Here is an 8,368-nt window from a genome sequence, read left to right as displayed (position 1 = left end):
TTTAAACAAAAAAGTCTATATTTCAGTTTTCACTGTTGAGGTAAAACAAAAATTCTGAAACCTGAATAAATGATAATGATTTTTCTCTAAAGTTCTCGACACACTCATAAAATACCAATCATCACAAATAAATATTATTTTCAAGTTTTATGATATTGCAATCCAGACCTCATAGGTAGCATTTAAGGCATTTTATGTTTAAAAGAAAATTCTAAAATATTAAGAAGAAACATTGTATGTATGATTATTTCAATTTTTGTTGTTTAGTTTTTATTCATAATTATAAACGTAACTGTCATCCAGCTAGACTTGGAAGGGATAAAGTAAAACATCTGAACCCAAAGAACTGCAGTAAGAGGCCAAGACTTCAGAGTACTGCAAGCAGCTGGGCTCGAAGGGTGCTTTCCTAGCTACAGAAGGAATGGTCTGGTGGTTACGATAAACAAAGTCAAATGTGTTCAGAGTTGTCCGCAGTCGGTAATGATGACCTGCACGCTGGTCTTGCCAGGCCAGGATCCTAAGCCCTGCAAGGCTTTGATGACCTCCATGCCCTCTTTGACCTTCCCAAAGACCACACGCATGCCAAACGGTCTTCACAGGGCAGATGAAAAACTAGGAGCCCTGTATGCTCAGTCCAGCATTTGCCATGGACAAGATGCCAGAACCTTTCTGCATCGGCGTCAAATTTTCATCCTCAAATGTTTCTCCGCAGACTTTCTCGCAACCAGTGGTGCCTTTATGGTATGTGAAGTCACCATTATCCAAGCATAATCCTGTCAAAACAGGAACCCTTCCCTCTGGTGCTCAGGGGATGAAAGTTTTCTGTTGTCTTTGGAAGTTTTTTCTACAAACAGCTTGAAGGATATCTGGACCAAGCTCTTGCTCTTGGTGACAAATTAGATGAACACTGTGGGAATGCCCATGATTGGTAACCACAACGGACAGAGAAGTTGGAAACGCCCATTTTAAATACTTTTTTTATTATCTGGAAGTAGTTGTACAAAGAAACTGTCATTTAACAAAGCAGTTCATGAAGACAGTACATATTTTTAACTGTTTTTTTATTATAAAAATACTGTACAGAGGGGTTACAGTTTCAAGAGCAAGGTAATGAGGACATTTCCTATCAAGCATTGTTACCTCTTCCTTTGTTTTTTCCCTACCACCGCTTCCCTCCCCACCTCCCCAAATTTCCCACTCCCTCTTCCCAAGCGGAAGCTGTAAAGTTCATTTACAACATAGTGTCTTGAACATCTCATTGTTACAATAGGTCAACCTGTATTTAAACATTTTAAAAATTTTGTTTTTTCTCTTCTCCTCCCCAAATTAGACCGACATCAAATACAGTGAAAACAGGGGTTATCCTGTAGGGGAGGAAAATACAAAGCAACAAAAAAAAATCACATGGTACCCTATAAATATGTTAGAAACAATAGCAAGCAAGAAAAAACCACTTGTGTCCCTATCTTGGGGTCCATTTCATTTAACAACATCTAATCTGGTCATATGTACATAGCTTTTCACCATTTCTTCTTGTCCCAGACATATACTAGTTATTGAAAATAAGGGAAACCATGGGACCTATGTTTCCTTGTGACTGGCTTACTTTACTTAATATAATTTTTTCCAAATCTTTCCATCTCCTAACAAATGAGGCAATGTCATTCTTTCTGATGGAGGCATAGGATTCCATTCTATCTATCTATCTATCTATCTATCTATCTATCTATCTATCTATCTATCTATCTATCTATCTATCTATCTATCTATCTATCTATCACATTTTCTTGATCCATTCATCATAAGAGGCATCTGGGTTGGTACCATATCTTAGCTATGGTAAATAATGATGCAATAAACATAGAGGTACTAGTAGCTTTAGTATGGTCTTGTTTGTGATCATTTGGGTAAATGCCCAAAAGTGGGATTGTTGGGTCATAGGGGAGCTCTATGTGTAGCCTTTTGAAGAACTTCCATACTGCTTTGCTAAGTGGTTGAACAAGTTTACAGGCCCACCAACAATGTGGTAGGTTCCCTTCTGGCCAAATCCCCTCCAGCATCTGTTGTTATTAGAGTTCTTGATTATAGCCATTCTAACTGGGGTGAGGTGGTATCTCAATGTTGGTTTGATTTGCATTTCTCTTATGGCTAGAGAGGTTGAGCATTTCTTCATGTGTCCATTGGCCATTCTTAATTCCTCTTCAGAGAAGTTCCTCTTTAAGTCTGTAGCCCACTTATTTATTGGGCAATTGTTTCTTTGAGGATTTGTTTTTGGGGAATTTAATTTTTTCATTTCCAAGTATATTTTAGATATGAGACCCTTATCTATTGTATGGCTAGTGAAGATCTTCTCCCAATCCATGGGCTTTTTATTGATCTTACTAGCTATGTCCTTTGCCATGCAGAAGCTCTGCAATTTCATGTAGTCCCATTTGTCCGAACTTCTTTGATATTTTGTTTTTCTGGGTCCCTATTAAGAAAATTTCGGCTTGTGCCAAGGAGACCTAGAGTTTCTCCTATTCTGTCCTGTAATGTTTTCAAGATATCTGCTTTGACTCCAAGGTCTATGATCCAATTGGAGTTGATTCTGGTGCAGGGTGATATATAAGGATCTAGCTTTAGTTTTCTACAAGTAGTTAACCAATTTTGCCAGCACCATTTACTGAAGAGGCTGTCTTTCTTCCATTCTATTTTTTAGCTCCCTTATCAAAGATTAGATGGCTATAGGTCTGTGGGTTCATTTCTGGGTTTTCAATTCTATTCCATTGGTCCTCCAGTCTCTTCTTGTGGCAGTACCAAGCTGTTTTGATTACTATGGCTTTGTAGTAGAGTTTGAAATTTGGTATTGATATTCCTCCTGCATTGTTCTTTCTATTAAGGATGGTTTTGCTCTTTGGGGTCTTTTATTGTTCCATCTGAATTTTTTGATTCCTTCTTCTATTTCCTTGAAGAATGAGGTTGGAATATTTATAGGTATCACATTGAATTTGTAGATAAACTTGGGAAGTATTGCCATTTTCACAAAGTTGATCCTTCCAATCCAGGAGCATGGGAGGTTTTACCATTTACGAAGTTCTGCTTTGATTTTCTTTCTCGTGTTTTTAAAGTTTTTATTGTAGAGGTCCTTCACTTCTTTAATTAAGTTAATTCCTAGGTATTTTATTTTTTGTGGGGCTATTACAAAAGGAGTTGCTTTCCTGATTTCGGCTGCGCTCTTCTCATTGTTGGCATAGAGAAAAGCCATTGAATTTTGAAGGTTAATTTTAGACTCTTGTATTTTGCCAAAGTTTCGAATCAGCTTGAGTAATTTGGGAGCAGAGTCCATGGGATCTTTAAATACGAGATTATGTCATCTGCAAAGAGGGAGAGTTTTACTTCATCTTTTCATATTTGGATACCCTTTATGTTTGCATCTTGTCTCATTGCTGTAGCTAGACATTCTAATACTAAATTGAAGAGAAGTGGAGAGAATGGACTTCCATGTCTCATTCCTGAGTTTAGAAAAAATGGCTTTAGTTTTTCACCATTAAGTATAATGCTGGCTGTAGGTTTGTCATATACAGCCATTATCGTATTGAGGAATGTTCCATGAATTCCTAATTTTTCCAGAACCTTCATCATAAAGGGGTGCTGGATCTTGTCAAATGCTATTTCTGCATTTATTGAGATAACCATGTGGTTCTTATCCTTGCTGTTGTTGATTTGATGAATTGTATTAATTGATTTGTATGTATTGAACCAGCTTTGCGTCCCTGAAATTAATCCTGTTTGATGGTGGCATATGATTTTTTTGATGAGTTGTTGAAGTCGATTGGCCAAATTTTGTTGAGAAGTTTTGCATCGATGTTCATCAAATAAATGGGCCTGTAATTCTCTTTCTTTGATGAGTTTCTGCCTGGCTTCATAGAAAGAGTTGGAGAGTTGGAGAGTTATTGGTGTGAGTTCTGCTTTGAAGGCCTTGTAGAATTCCACTGTAAATACATCCAGTCCTGGGCTTTTCTTAAATGGGAGGTCTCTTATTGCTGTTTCTATTTCCATGCTTGATATGGGTCTGTTAAGTTGGTTTAACACCTCTTGGTTTAGTTTTGGCATGTCAATATTTTCTAGGAATTCATCCATTTCTTCCAGATTCTCAAACTTGTTAGCATAAATGTTTGAAAAGTATTCCTTTATAATGTTCCAAATCTTGGTTGTTTCTCATCTCTGAGTTTGTTCATTTGGGTGTGTTCTCTTCTTTTTCTGATAAGATTTACTAAGGGTCTGTCAATTTTGTTAATGTTTTGAAGAACCAACTCTTGGTTTTATTGATTCTTTCTATTTTTTTTGATTCTAATTCATTTAATTCTGATTTAATTTTAATTATTTCTTTCTGTCTATTGGATTGGGGTTTAACTAGCTGCTATTTTTTAAGGAGGTTAAGATGTCTCATTAAATTGTTGGTTTCAGATATCTCTAATTTGTTGATGTAGGAACTCAGAGCTCTAAACTTGCCTATGAGTACTGTCTTTGCTGTGTCACAGAGGAGCTGGTAATTTGTGTGTTCATTTTTGTTGAATATCATGAACATTTGAATTTCCTTTCTCTCTTCCATAAACCACTGGTGACTCAACAATATGCTGTTCAGTCTCCATGTATTACAGGACTTTCTTTGGTGGCTTTTGGTGTTGAGTCTAATTTTATTCCCTTGTGGTATGAGAGCATGCAGGGCATAAATTCGATGTTTCTGAATTTGGACAAGTTTGTTTTGTGGCTTAATTGGTCTGCTTTCAAGACTTCAAAATTTTTGTTGGAGTTTTGTTTTAGATCTTGTATGAACTTCTTTACTTCCTTAACTTGGTGTTCAGTGTTGTTTCTTAAATCACTTAGTTGATTTGTTATGGTTTCTTTGGACTCCCTTTCCTTCTGACGGGCTCCATTCAGCATTCCCTTTGTGGTCTCCCTGGATTCCTTCAGCTCTCTGCTTACAGATTCCATGATTGCCTCTATTGCTCACGCAATTCCTGTATTACTTTTTGATTAGCTTCCTCATGTTCATGAGAATCCTACATTAAGTTTTGGTTAGCCTCATCATGCTTGCGAAGTTCCTGTATTAATCTTTTGTTAACCTTATCTCACTCCCTATCATGCTCACACTGAGTCCTTTACAGGCTTTCAATCTTTTCATTCACCATGTTTACCAGTAGTGTTTGTAGAGCTTTTTGGGAACTCTCCTCTGGATTATTCATTAACTGTTCTGTCACGTGATTATTATGAGTGGGAGATGAAATACCCAGACTCACCATTTTTCTTGTGTTTCTCTGGCTTGTTCTGCTCATTTGGTATGAAAATAACAGCTAGAAAGTAAACTGCTAAAATGCTATTTTAAGGCAAACATCAACCAGAGTCGTGTAGTTGCACAGACAAAATGGCTGAAGATAAATCTAATTCAAGAGATAGAATCTATTCAACATCAAACAACTATGGACTAATGGGGTAAGAACATCAAAGAAGGATTCAGCAGACCAGAAATTAATAGGTTTAGGGAGAATTGTGGGGGAAAAATAGGAAGATAGTACATCTTGATCCATGTAGTTCCTTTCAACATTCTCATCTATCCCTCCCAACCCAACCATTTGTCACTTTTCTTTATTTGTAGGTTATTTTTGCAAACAATGCATATACTAGACCTTAATCTGTGAGAGTAGAAGAATGAAGGAGAGAAAGGGGGAAAAGTAGACAATGATTCATTGTATATACCACAGAAGTGAGAAAAATAAGATAATTGCCTTTTAAACTGCATGATATTATCAAAATAGGAAGTTAATCACAGAAGTTAACCATACATTCTTCACACAAATTTTGTATGAAAACTATAATATCTCACAAGTTCATCGATACCATATAATTTTTTAAAAGGAAATATTGTTATTTGGTTTTCTCTGGAATTGTCTAACATCTTTATCAATCTGAAGTTTGGATAACTGACTATTAGGGTTGGGATTTTACAGTAGTTATTAACTGTGGCTTTTGCAGTTTTATACAATCACACCCACACAGGCATTTCTTCAGCCTGCACTTCAGTCACGATCACAAAATTGATTTGTTTTATTCAGTCATGATATTTTTTTCTTTCTTTCCCTCTAACAAAACACAGCTGCCTCCAATTCAGAGCATGAACTGTGAAGCCATCTTGGAATCAGAAGGTCTCGATTTAAGCACCCGTGTATTGTACTAAAGACATGACCTATGGTGAAAGAATTGAGACACTGTGGATGCAAAATAGGCCTAGGAAGCAGTTGAAATGCACTGAACCCCAGGTTATATAGCTTTATTGCTGCCTAAACTTGAAAGGCTACTTCATCTTCTTCAATATGGCTGATTTTTCTGTGAAGGAGTGATTGATATTTTATGTGGATCATGGCTCAGAATCTTAACCCAGGAAACTTTTGAAAAATATCTGAACCCCAGAGCATTAGGTCTATTTCTGTCCTGCTCTGTCAGTTGCTCATCTGTGCATCACACTTCTCTATGTGTGTCTGTGAACCAGTTAACTCACTGACACCCACTAGGTGTTGTGAGCCTTGTTTTCTCCTTTATACACGTAAAAGCTCTGAGCTCCTCAATTTCTGCAAAGGCAGCATTTGTTTTTCCACATGTCTCTCAACATCCTTGGCTACACTTTGTCTGTCTTACTCAGCTGGCTGTGACTTCATTTTTAACTCATTAGGTTTGGTAAGATTTCTATTCTGTCTCAAACCATAGTTATGTTTTCAAAACTGTGCGAATGAAGTGATGCTAGAGCAGCCAGACCGACACATTCACATTCTAACACTGACCAATATTCTTCAGAGGACAGAGCATAGGAAGTGTTAGTAGGCAGATGGTTTATATCTAAGCCATATCTCCAATCCACATCTGATTATGATTCTCCTATTTTATGTTCCCCACTGTAGCTGGGATCAAAACATTTGTCACCAAGGTTAGCTTTTTTCCACAAAATTGATTCTCATAATTTTTTTTCTTTTTTTTGGAGGAATTTTATTATCCTAGAACTTTTATCTGCCTGATCTCAGCTCTTAAGTAGCTAAGAGCACATCATTATTGTTGTTCAAAGAATGTAATAAACTTTTTGTGTAGGGTGAACTCAAAATATGAACTTCTTCATCTCAGAAAGTATCACTTCAAAATTTTTCTTTACTTTTCTCACCTTTGACAATCCTATTCCTTAAGACTTGTTTAAGGACTTGTTTTTCCCATGGGTAGTTTTTCTCAATTACTTAAATACACAATAAATATTATTCCTCTGAAGACCTTAAATGTTATCAAGGCATTATATTAAGGTTTTATGTGCATTTTATTTGTAGTAGCACTTGCTAAGCCACAAAAAGTAAATTGAAAGTATTTTCAATATGTTATTTACTGTGTATATGCATAATATGAAATGATAAATATTCATAAAAGAATCAAACCCAAGTAGGGTTGTTTCTGCTCCAGAATAATTTTAATTGCTTGACAAGCTAAAATTGTTGTGAGAAATAAAGTGTATAAAAACACAAAGGTTCCCTTTTACTTTTGTATAAATTCTTTCTTGCCCTGTTTCTTTTTATACCCAGGCTTTTACATCAAAATCTTGAAGAACCTGATAATTTCCAAGTAAAAACTAAAGTAGTATAAAGTGATGAACAATATGTCCTTTAGAAATATAAAGATAAATGCATGATATGGCCTATCTGCAAAGCTCAGTTATTGCCAGTTTGTTTATTTCTCTATTTGCTCAATCTAAAGAGGATGCAAACCATTTATCTCTGCAAGCTCTCACTTCTTGACTATGTACATCCAATTCCATAAACATGCCATTAATTCTTCACTCAGATCTATTTACCCACAACTTTCAAGGAGGTGTGTATATTACCTCAAGTCATAGAAAATAGAAAATATAACTCTATCACTACATATTATTTTGGGATCACCTATTTTTCTTTGCTTATTTGAAACTGGCATAAATTTAAAAATAAGAAAAATAGAACTTTATATATATTTTTGAATCCTGTCTTTGTTTCCCCCCCCAAAGATTTTCATATATAATTCTCTAAGTTTATGTCTCTTATGCAAAATTTAAACATAAACCCAAATGGAAATACTAAGTCATTGTAAATAGTAAGATTTGGGGACTTAAAAAAACTTTGGAAATTAGCAATTAAAAAAATATTTTTCTTCCCCTCAGTTTGTATGAACTGAATATTAATATAGCTTATGCCTTAGGCCTCTACTCTAAATACTGTTAATCCTTAAGGTGATTGCTATACCTGAAAGCATTCAGGGTATTATATAAACTAATAAACTTGTCTAAACAAGGTTATATATGATATATCCCAAAGCAAACCAACAA

General features: G+C 35.6%; 1 pseudogene; it reads right to left on the bottom strand.

Moving 5' to 3' along the window:
- Positions 1-458: 458 nt before the first annotated feature.
- LOC138831882 (peptidyl-prolyl cis-trans isomerase A-like) lies at positions 459-4,974 on the bottom strand (annotated as a pseudogene).
- Between the last annotated feature and the right edge of the window lie 3,394 nt (positions 4,975-8,368).

Source organism: Dipodomys merriami, unplaced genomic scaffold (assembly GCF_024711535.1).
Source record: "Dipodomys merriami isolate MVZ:Mamm:240054 unplaced genomic scaffold, mDipMer1.0.p SCAF_2, whole genome shotgun sequence".
Classification (NCBI taxonomy): Eukaryota; Metazoa; Chordata; class Mammalia; order Rodentia; family Heteromyidae; genus Dipodomys; species Dipodomys merriami.
The sequence above is the reverse complement of the archived record's forward strand: the minus strand, read 5'-3'. Positions and strand labels throughout refer to the sequence as shown.